Raw genomic sequence first — 12,666 nt, 5'->3', positions numbered from 1 at the left:
TATGTTAAACATTCATATGCCCCTTCATGCTTCGGCCACCATTCCAGAGGACATGCTTCCATGCTGATGACGCTTGTTAAAAAAATAATGCGCTAATTAAATTTGTGACTGAACTCCTTGGGGGAGAGCTGCATGTCTCCTGATCAGTTTTACCCGTATCCTGCCATATATTTCATGTTATAGCAGTCTCAGATAATGACCCGGCATATTGTTCGTTTTAAGAACACTTTCACTGCAGATTTGATAAAATGCAAAGTAGGTACTAATGTAAGATTTCTAAAAATAGCTACAGCACTTGACCCAAGGTTTAAGAATCTGAAGTGCCTTCAAAAATACGGGAGGGACCATGTGCGGAGCATGTTTTCAGAAGTCTTAAAAGAGCAACACTCCAGTGCGGAAACTACAGAACCTGAACCACCAAAAAAAGAAAATCAGCCTTCTGCTAGTGGCATCTGACTCCGATGATGAAAATGAACATGCATCGGTCTGCACTGCTTTGGATTGTTATTGAGCAGAACTCATCATCAGCATGGACGCATCTCCTCTGGAATGGTGGTTGAAGCATGAAGGGGCATACAAATGTTTTAACATATCTGGCTCATAAATACCTTGCAATACCAGCTACAAAAATGCCATGCGAAGGCCAGTTCTCACTTTCACGTGCCATTGTAAATAAGAAGCGGGCAGCATTATCTCCTGTAAATGTAAACAAACTTGTTTGTCTTAGCAACTGGCTGAACAAGAAGTAGGACTTGTAGGCTCTAAAGTTTTACATTGTTTTGGTTTTGAATGCAGGTTTTTTCTGTACATAATTCTACATTTGTAAGTTCAACTTTCATGATAAAGAGATTTTTGACAGTACTTGTATTAGGTGAATTGAAAAATACTATTTCTTTTGTTATTTTACAGTGCAAATACTTGTAATAAAAAATAAATATAAAGTGAGCACTGTACATTTTGTAGTCTATGTTGTAATTGAAATCCATATATTTGTAAAAATATAGAAAACATCCAAAATATTTAAATAAAGGTATTCTATTATTAACAGCGCGATCAATCATGATTTTTTTTAATTGCTTGACAGCCCTAGTAATTAGTAATTGCTTCAAGGAAGCCCTCACAGCCAGTGCAAGGGTTGCCTCTATCTGCTGGAGACAGGAAGCAAAGCAGATGTAATTTGCCCATCTAGGTAACATGGTATCATCCAAACTCTGTTCTTTCCTATCATTGCCCCTGGATGGAGTGATCAAACCTGGTACCTCTGGATTTTAAAGCATGAGCCTCTACTGCCTGAGCTAAAAGACCAACCTCTGCCAGCCACGGCTCTAGCCAGCTTATCAACCTCTCTGACTGTCCCAGACATGACAAGAAGGGAACAGATCACCACACTAAATGGGTGTGGATTACACACATAGCATTATATATAAACTTACCATAAGCAAATTATAAATTTTTCACAGAACATCTGTGATTATTTTTTTTTAATTTTAAATTAACAAAGGAGTAAAACAGCAAAGAAAATACATCTGCCATTATGTTTCAAAACATTACACTGGAACACAAATTGGAAAAAAAATATGAAATTTACAGTTAAAGTGTCACATTTCTTAATACCCTTCCCCTCCTTACCTCTCCCTGGAACTCACAAGTTTGGAGTGAACTCATTCTTGCCCTAATTTCTTCACTTTTGTCATTTTGTGACATAATCTTAGTATTATTTCAGCATAATTGTTGTATTTAATGTGTTTCCAGTAACAGTTATGTGGCAAAGTCAAATATCATTTACAGTATATTGAAAAAACAAAAATATTAAAAATCCAAAAAACTAAATTATATCTCCTATTGTCTACCTTCAGAAAGCATCTTTCTTCTTTCTATGCTGTCTTTTATTAAAATCTAATACTAATACTGGGTTAATGTGACAGCTGTGAGTATACAAACCAGGTTTGGAAGGAAATAAGGTTTTATTACTTTTGCAAAGATACATAGATAACTTAAAACTGAAAGAAGGATGAAAAAAAATCTACCAATTCTGAAAATAAATAGAAAAGAATGTATAAGCTAAAAAAATTCCACTATTTCTAGTTAATTAGGCTGTGAAATTTAAGATGAAAATACCACTTCTCTCTGTGGTATGTTATATAGAGTTCTGTAGTTCCCAGATACCTATCTTTCCTAATATAAATTACTTTTATGAGATTCAAATAAAACACTTGTGTAACCTTGAAAATTGTCTGATTATAAGGATAGAGTTATAAAGGTGGTATTGTGTATTAATATAGATATATACCACTAATGAGAATTAGAACTTGGATTAGTCAAACCAAAAAATATACATAAAACAACTCATAAAAATAGATTTACTCCTGCTGGAATTCTTCAGGAGCGGTATGACTTCAAATGCAACAGTTGCAAAATTCCAGCTGGAGTTCAGCTTCTTAAAAAGCCATTAGACATCAAAGAGTGAGTCATTCTTCAGTGAACCTTAAATGACAAAAAGTTTGGATGCCATTAATGAAGTTGAACATTAGGGTTTTTTGTAAATCATTAAAACAGATGCAACTCAGTGTTCCAGTTATGTCAACATTTTAGAAAGTTTTGTAAATCTATGTATTGCTACAAACTTGTCCTTGCGGATGGGCCTTAACAATAACACCAAATCCAAAACAGCCCTGTAGTTTGGTTAAGTTTGAATTCTGAACCAAATTCTCATCTGAATTGCTTAGCTTGGGTCCCTCTCTAGTTAGGATAACACAAAAGAGAGATCTTCTTACCTTCTTTTTTTTTTCCCCCGTGACTCAGTTACAGTAGTACAGGCCAGGAGTCTGGTGGCACCTTAAAGACTAACACCAGACTCCTTGTTGGTTTTGTGGATACAGACTAACACGGCTACCCCCTGATACTTGACACTAGTACAGGCCTGCAACTTGTCAAGTAGGTGAAATCAGTTGTAACCAAGGGCTTTGCACCCCCTGAATTGCTACCTTCTCTCCATGACGCTGCCCTTCTATTGAGTAGTGGTCCATTTCAAAACACTGCAGCACATTAATTTCCACAGTTGGAGAGAAATGGATGTTACAGAGTCAAAACTGATATAATTTGTTTCTCTATCAACACTACATATGCAAGTTCTGTTACTCAAATAGAGACAGACCCAACTTCACACCGGCAGCTCTGGAATCCCCAGCTCCGTCACGAGGCAACTGCCTCCATTGCTGTCCTTCCAGGTCTCCAACCATCCCTTCCATCCACCCTCCTCCTGGCTGGTTGCCATTTCACCCTCCAGTTGAGAGCCAGTATAGCAGTAGCGTATGCATCACCAACCCCCACTGCCAAACTGCTACTGCTCTGATTCATTGCAATAGCTACACAGGTTACTATTTAGAGAAACCAACAGACAGATAACCAACACTTCTTCACAAAGGCACAGGGCCAGTTTGCAAACCAAGCAAAGTGGGCTGGTGATAGAGTCCAGTAGAATGCTATCGGTATATGATGCATTTGAAGAACTTCTTCCATAGAAGAGGTTGTGAAAGAAATATGCAGCAACTCTGGGCTTGTTCATTTAAAAGAAAATAACTTTCGGAAAAGAAAGGAAAAACCACAAAAGACACAAGAAAATATTCTTCCGTAGCTGCACATTTCTGCCTGATCTCTACTGAACCAGGAATCAAACTAATTAATGTAGACTGAGGAAAAGCAATGCAGCTCAAGGGCATGAAACATTCTGTCCAGATGGGAGGGAAAGTGGTAGCCTAATACCTCTACCCTGTATTCCTGAGGCACATAAAAAGATAAATCTTTGTTTTGTTCTCTACTCTTAGCCCTAGTTCATTTCTCAAACTCGGCTTTCTTCTGACCTCCTTGTTAAATTCTTTTGGATTGTTCTACTTTGTTAATAGTTCCTATTGCTTTATTCACTAGCTGCCGCTATTTTCCATCACCTAATAGTGATAATATTATCACTAGCATCCATGTAGGGTGATTACCATAGATCATGGAACCTGGCAAGATAGTCAAGAGAAAGGAGACTATAAATCATCATAAATCAGAGGGAGGATGTCACAACCAGAAGGTGACCATGAACATCATGAATACACAGAAGAGTGGGATGGGTGCAGAGTATAATCATAGTTAGGATGAGGCTGGATAATCTCAAGTATCTTATTTTACATAGAGGCCTATAGAACCCATAACTGCCCTGGGGAGAAACTACAATATCCATCAATGTAGGTTAATTAAGCTTACAAATCACAGAACAGACTCAGTCCAGTTCATTCTTTTCTTCTTAAATATCTACTATTATGAATCTTTCTGTCCTTGAAGGAGCTCATGATATTATCTATACTGGCAATGTACTGTATATAGTAGAGGAAGACATGTATTTGAATTACTTCCACCAGAAATGCTGGAAATCTTACAAAGTAAAACACTTTGATATGACTCTCTCATGTCAGTAGCCCGTGGTACGAAGTGTCTTTAAAAAAAACAGATTAGATTTGTCTAATTGCTTTCTAAACAGATTCAATCCTTAAAATGGAATGAAATTTATTTTTCTTTCTGCATTTCAAATAATTTACTTTTAAAATAATTAAGTGGTTTATTTTAATAAGTTTCCTCTGAACTAAACAGGAAATAACAAAACTGAAAAGTGAACAGAATTTGTTAGGAATATGATAGCTTCAGTAGGTTGCAGTATTTTAAAAAATCCATTATACATAATTAAGCAACTTGATTAATATTACTACAGCTTTCCTCAAAATGTTTTAGTTTAACATATATAGCATATGTAAATAATTATATAGTAAATGGTGGGGGAATTTCAAACTCTGACAGTAGTATGTATATTAACAAAACCATTCTAGAATGTTCTTAAAATTAGAATTGGGTTTCTCATCTTCATGAATAACTAGCTTTGCACACATGCACATACACTCTCACCTCGCTTGCTCCTCACCCCGCTTGCTCCATCTACACAGCTGGATATTAGAATTTTTTTTAAACAGCCAGCTAATGTACAGTAGTTGAATGAGAGAGATGAAGATACACAAGAGGAAATGTGTCATTAAACAAAGTAAAGAATAATTCTTTAGAAATTCCAGAATACTTTGTTCTGGGCTCATTTTACAACGAGAAAGGTAAAACTCTCTTACAGCTACCCATGGTGGGAAGTAGTGTAAGCAGAGCCACTGAGCTCTTTCACACACTTACAGCTGTTCAGCAAGGTCAAAGTAACGTGCATGCTGAGGGTAGCATCTGTGTGCCAGATCTTCTCAGGTGCATTTATGAACCAAAGATTATATTGTCTGCTCACTCTCTCTCTCTCTAGTACAGTGAAGAACAACTGTTCTTGCTACTGGGCTTGGACAGGAGCCACCAACTGGATTGAAATCTTAAGCATTAGGACATATCTAACCCAATGCAGTGTTACTCAAATAGTTGATGGAACATTCACCCAGTTTAACAAACATCAAGTTTAACTTTGCATGTGCGGGAGTTATGTAATGAAACTGTTAAAAAGACTGTCTAAAAATGTTATGATTGCCTATCTTACAGAAATAAGACAATTTGCAGCCAAGTAATTGGTACATTTTCCTAGTGTGTTATGTTTCTCAACACATATTACTGTGGGTGGAGATTCTTCTCCCTTTTCTTCAACAGGAAAATGACTTGCCTCCGAGAATGAACAGAATCTGTCATTCTGAGAGCTGACAAATGCTAACCACCTCTGGAGATGTTCTTTACTAACATCTTTAAAATAGGGAAATATCATATCACAGGATTTAGGGAACAAACAAAGGAAGGTTATGAGGGGCGGAGGGGAGAAATACCACAACTTAAACATGCATATATTTAGTGTCTAGTTCACATTGGCAATGACAAATAAAATACACTTTATTTTGAAAGTCCACTGTTTAACTCATGATGTTTATATTACGTATCATTTTGCCAGTGAAAGAGGACAGAAAAATGTGCTTTGCTAATAAACAAGTTATTTGTTCAATGATGAGCACAAAACTAACATCAGTGGTGGTAGTGAAACTAAATGAACATGATAGTTCCTTTCTAGCCTTAAAACCTGTCAATCTATGAAGACAGTTTAGGGAAACCCATATATCTGTATCAAGAAAATGGTATTAATTTTCCCTCTCTCTACCCCAAGGATTTATGGGAAGCACTTCAAATATTATCTTCCTTTATACTTTGTTTTGTTCAGGAAGACCAGAATCTAGGAATAGAAGCCATATTGGAATGGAAGATTTATGATAAATGCCATTGGATAAGGGTCCTGAGTTCTCCACAACAGAGGCTTTAAAAACACGCTAAAAAGGACATTTAGCTAGAAGAGTACAAATCTGAAACCAGTAAAGCATAACAAAAAGGAATCCAGAGAAACCCAGATATAACAAATCTGAAACAAGAATTTTTAGGTCAAGGAAGGCAGTTCTATTTTTCTAATATAATTGCTGCATTCTTCATTAACTCTTGAAATGCTGATCTAGCAATGTCACGTCATGTGCAAGAAGAGTGGGATGCAAGTCCTATTGCTTGGCTCAAACAGTCTTAAAAAACAAAAAACAGAAGTAGGGCTCCTTATATTTACAATACCTTGTGATAAACCACATCCAGTTTTTAAGCAGCTCTCTCAACTTTCTCACTGCCCAAAGTCCTTTTTAAGTCCTGATCCTACATAATATTCTTGCTTCAAATGACACTTGCTACCTTCAACCCTGTAGTTAGTGTGGAGAATTTCTAAAAGTCTATAAGTTCCATGTTTGCTTTAAATGTCATTCATGGTTTCTGCCTAACTGGCAGGCATGAGTGCCAAGGAGAGGGAGAAATAGAGCATTCAAATAGAAGTGAAATGAAACTCAGAATATAAAGGACTAGTCTCCTTTATTAATACAGAATGAACTCCAGTGTACTACAGCCTCATCCAAAATCCCTATTTTTAAGCGGTCTCACCAAAAGACCTAGGTACGGCTATGTTTTAGTCACGGGTATTTTTAGTAAAAGTCACGGACAAGTCACAGGCAGTAAACAAAAATTCACGGCCCATTACTTTTACCATATACCCCTAACTAAAACTTGGGTGGGGGGCACAAGTGCTCTGTGGGGAGGTGGCCCAGGACCCCGCTAATGCTGGGGGAGGTGACTGGGATCCCTGCTGGTGCTGGGGCTCATGGGCTCCTTACCCAGCTCCACCACATGTCCCTGCAGCTCTTAGTCAGTGGAGAGGCCAGGGGGCTCTTACGCTGCTCCTGCCACAAGCGCCAGCTGTGCAGCTCCCACTGGCCAGGAACCACAGCCAATGGAAGCTGCTGGGGTGGGGCTGCAGGTGCGGGCAGCACATAGAGTGCCCTGGCCCCTCCGCCTAGGAGCTGCAGGGTCATACCAGTGGGAGCCAGCGGCCCCCTACCCCGAGGTAAGCATCCCCCACCCCTAGCTTCCTCACACACACACACACACACACACACACACCAAACTGCTGCCTCACCCATAAGTAAAGTTTTTGTAAATCAAAGTTTCTATAGTCGAACAAAAGCACAGACAATCCAATCCAAAGTTTCCTACAAAGAATTGGCAAATCTCTCTATTCATGAAGTTCCTTTAAAACTGCCCCTCATACATTTTAAAACAGTTCCTTCAGTTCCACATCTCTCCACTTAATGTCAGTAAGTTCTTTCCCATATCATCTCAGAAGCTGTCATGCTCAAATTCCTCGTCTTCACATTCTCGTTCCAATTCTATACAAAGTTTCTATAATTCAAAGTTCATTTGTATATATTGTATAAGTATCTATCAGTCTCATTGGACTCTTAAAAACTTGAACAACCTTAGCCTTTCACTGATTAAATAACCTTTACAACGTCAACAATAAAATCCACTTCTATACAAAAATATATTGTAGAATTTATACCAACTCACAGATAGTGAAAATATGTGCAAATATTTTTAAATCTCTTTCACTCTTCATTTTTAACAAATGAAGTGATGTTACTTAGCCAAGAAAGGAGATAATTTATACAGAAGTTGAATGAGAAACTCACTCCCTTCTTTTTACCTTTTCCTGTAATACGCTAATTTAATGGCCATTAAATTTAAAACAAGTAAGAGGAAATACTTCTCTGCTTTGACTGGAATCGTTAACTGGTACCCACTAACCTCCATGTCAGGACTGAAATTCCAAACCTTAACTTAAAACAAGAACTGTGCACAAGGTAGGATTTCCTGGATGAGAGTCAAGACAGTTGAGTCCCTCACAGAAATGCCAATTGCAGGTGGTCCCAAAAATCTAAGATTCCTCTTTTCATCATAAATTTATCAGCGTATGGTAGGAGAAAAAGAAGGAACTAGCAAGTTTTTATCCTACCCGCCAGAATTTTGAATTTCTCTGCCAAGCCCTCTATAAAGCATCTCCTTTCTTACCTAAATAACTTTTTTTTAAATGAAGAATTAGTGTCCAATGAAATAAGTTAAATAGCAGTGAAAGGCACAGGCTTCAGTAAGGCAAGGTTGGTATCATTTTATCCCAGGGCTCTGATTAACTCAGCATCAAAGTGATTTGGCAGGCCTACATCAAGATTCTGTGTGAGCTTAAAATACTCTTTCTTGATGGAGACAGACCTTGCTTGTCCAACTCAGAGAGGATTACAATAAATGACACTGACTCCTTTGATGCCTCAAAGTCCTCCACAGGAATTTGCCTGGCACAAATGCAAATCTTTTTCAGACCCCACAGGATCAAGGTCCAGAGAGACTTTTTTTTTAAATCTAGAAAAACTTTGAGCCTACCTGAAAGACCTTCCGATGAGTCCTCATACCCCACATTGGCAACTATAATGGGGAGAAGGGGCGTAGCTTGTGAAGCACACAGTCAGTACCCAACTGCTGTCTGAGATGTTTCCTGTCTGCCCTATCTTAACTCTGTCTTGTGAAGGTGGAGGGAGAAGAATGAGGCCCCTCTCCAAGAGTTCCAAAATTTCAAATAGGGGCTAGGGTTGAAGTTTACAGCCCTCCCTGATCCTTATTGTGTTTCCACATCAGTGGGCATCAGCCTCCTGGTTGTACCCACTGCCAGGCCAGGACTCTACTCTAGGGCTTATCCTGGAGAGAGGTCATGGAGACCTCTCTGTTTCATGATGAAAAGAGGCTGGGAGGGCCCACAGGGTCCGCTAGAATTGATAGCGTATTTACTCCACATAAGCAGCATCTTTCTGAGTCTCCTCATCTATGCAACCATCTGCAAAGGCAAAGAAACATGACTGGTTACAGGAGGTGGGTTGAAAAGTAAAAGCCACCAAAATCTTCTTCAGATGACTGGCTAAAGATGGAAGTGCTACCTACTATACAGCATCATAATCATGATTTACCTCTTTTCATTACATAAAGGTTATTGGAAGGAAACACGTTCAGGTGTTTTATTAATGTAGGAACTCTTGCAAATAAATATGTGGATAACAGAACAGTGTTTTGCTGGATTTGCTGGAATGAAGGAGACCAAGCTAATGTTGACTGATCAGGCAATAGGAGCATGAAAGTAGAATCTTTCAACAACTATAAGCCAAATCCTGCAAAACTCATCAATGTATATGGACCACTTATTGCTGCATGGGTCCTCTCCTGGGATTTTATGTGTGAGTAAAGTCTGGTGTGTGTGGATTTGTTTTCAGGAACTTGGTTACCTCAAGCTCACCATTACGTTCCCATGCCTGAAAGCACTGCTGGTACTGTAAAGAGTGCATGTCCTCAACCAAGAATTTCAAATATTTGTGGTTTTGTTTTAACCCTCTAAAAAAGATGTTGGACTAGAGTAGAAGTATCATACCTCAGACGCACAGGAAGGATCCAGACAGGTTAAATATATGAAGATGTCAGAGAACAGCAAGAGAATGATGAAACTGAAGTCAGTAATATTATCCAGTTCAAAAGCTATGTGGTAATTAAGCATACTATAACGTGGACAAATTTTGGACTGGGGTGGAATTTTGGCCAGTTTCCTAACATACCTATGGATAAAGAATAGTGCTTCTAGCCTGCACATCTAAAAGACCTTAAGAAACCTCCACTGCCTTCCCTTAAGTAAGATTGGGATGCTTTTCATTGACTGAGAAGTTTGCAGTATTATTTTGCGCATGTTGATATGGTGCAATACTTGCAGTCAATAGCATTTTTATGTACAAAATTGTGCTATGTAAATCTAACAGCAGCCTTTCGCCATCCAGTAATGGTGTAGTGCTGATTGGATTTCAATTAGGATGGGGAAGATGTGGGAGAATGCCAACGTTAAAACTTTCTGGTATCAAACAGTAGGTTGCCTTATGTATCCAGCATTTTAGCATTTAAGCTCACTGCAACTGAACTCAATTTGAATCAGTGGTGATTTATATCAAGCATTGGGAAGGCAGGTCATCTCCTAGTGCTGTCTTGCAGAATTATCATCAAGAACACAGATGATTATAGCAACAAATAATAGGAAGTCAGAGAAACAATTCATGTACTATCAAACCCTGTAATGGTCCTTCTATTGCTAAAAATATCTCTGAGATATTTTTGTTTATAACAGTTTTGGTTTTGGAGGAAAAACAGCATTGTGAACACCATTTTGAGTGTTAACTACACTGCATTTTCACTATTGTCTTTTTACCTTCATCTTGGCCTGGGATTCCAAGGGGTGTTAGCAAAGGACTGAGGGCTTGGCTACACTTGAAAGTTGCAGCGCTGGGAGTTACAGCGCTGGTCGTGCAGCTGTGTAGGGACAGCGCTCATGTGTCGCCACACTGACAGCTAACAGCGCTGCAGTGTGGCCACACTTGCAGCATTTGCAGTGCTGTATTGAGAGGTGCATTGTGGGCAGCTATCCCACAGAGCACCTCGTCCCATTTTGGCGCTGTGGGTTGTGGGAAGGGGACGGAAGGGGACGGGTCATTCCGCTTCCTGTCCCAACGCCCCGTGGTGCATCGCTTCACATCCCAGCAGTCACAGTTTTTCCGGCCACGTTTGGTGCCATTGTGAGTCTCTTGCTGCGTTTTACTCTCTGTCTGTGAATCGTGATTTCTGTGGGAAACTTCCACTGGGAAATGGAGCCTAAGCTGCTGAGGACTGTGCTGATGAGTGTCGCCAGCACAACACGTTTGGCAGTTGAGCTCTTCCTTCAGCTCCAAAGTAACAGTGAGGAGTCCGACGATATCGAGTCGCCTGCCGCGTGTGACACTACATTGCTTGTGGCATTCACGGAAATGCTCAGCACCGTTGAACGCCGCTTTTGGGCTCGGGAAACCAGCACTGAGTGGTGGGATCACATCGTCATGGAAGTCTGGGATGATGAGCAGTGGCTGCAGAACTTTCGGATGAGAAAAGCCACTTTCATGGGACTGTGTGCTGAGCTCACCCCCACCCTGCGGCGCAAGGACACAAGATTGAGAGCTGCCCTGACGGTGGAAAAGCGGGTGGCTATTGCAATCTGGAAGCTGGCAACTCCAGACAGCTACCAGTCGGTCGGGAACCAGTTTGGAGTGGGAAAGTTGACCGTTGGAATCATGTTGATGCAAGTTTGCAGGGCCATTAATCGCATCCTGCTAAGAAGAACCGTGACTCTGGGGAATGTGCAGGACATTGTGGATGGCTTTGCACAAATGGGTTTCCCTAACTGTGGAGGGGCGATAGATGGGACGCATATTCCTATTCTGTCACCCCCCCCACCTAGCATCTGAGTACGTTAATCAGAAGGGGTATTTCTCTATGGTTCTCCAGGCGCTTGTGGATCACCGTGGGCGTTTAATTGACATTTACACAGGCTGGCCTGGAAAGGTGCATGATGCACGCATCTTTCGGAACAGTGGCCTGTTCAGGAAGATGCAGGCAGGGACTTATTTCCCAGACAGGAAGATCACAGTAGGGGACGTCGAAATGCCCATTGTGATCCTTGGAGACCCCACTTACCCGTTACTGCCTTGGCTCATAAAACCCTATACAGGGAAGCTTGACAAGAGCAAGGACCGGTTCAACTACAGGCTGAGCCGGTGCCGAATGACTGTGGAGTGTGCTTTTGGCCGTTTAAAAGCTTGCTGGAGGTCTCTGTATGGGAAGCTAGACTTGGGGGAAAGCAGCATCCCCGCGGTTATATCCGCATGCTGTACCCTCCGTAATATTTGTGAAGGGAAGGGTGAAACATTCAGTCAGGCATGGACCACCGAGGTTCAAGTCCTGGAGGCTGAATTTGCACAGCCAGAGAGCAGGGCTACTAGAGAGACCCAGCACAGGGCTACAAGGATTAGGGATGCCTTGAGGGAAGAATTTGAGGCTGAAAGCCAACAGTAATGTTTGCTGCCTTGCATGGGAGTGAAGTGCAGTGGTTACACTGTTAGGATTCCATTATCCCTAAAATGATTTGCAGTGCCTGTTTCTTTACTGGGCTAAGGTATCTTTCACTATCTGCAATAATAAAGACTGTTTTCAAAGCAAAGAATTATTTTATTGAAAAGAAAAAAACTTCCTTGACAGACACAACATTTCAGGAACCTACAAGGGCAGGGGGGTGGGTTGGTGAACTGTACAGTCACAAGTTTGCATATGTCCTGTCTGGAGTGCTGTGCAATGACTGCTGCACTTCAGGGTGCATATACTGCATGGTGATGGGGGTTGAGTGCAGAGGGTAAGGTCGTA

The sequence above is a fragment of the Mauremys mutica genome, chromosome 1 (genome assembly GCF_020497125.1).
Source record: "Mauremys mutica isolate MM-2020 ecotype Southern chromosome 1, ASM2049712v1, whole genome shotgun sequence".
In the NCBI taxonomy this organism is placed as follows: domain Eukaryota; kingdom Metazoa; phylum Chordata; order Testudines; family Geoemydidae; genus Mauremys; species Mauremys mutica.
This window is presented reverse-complemented; position numbering follows the sequence as displayed.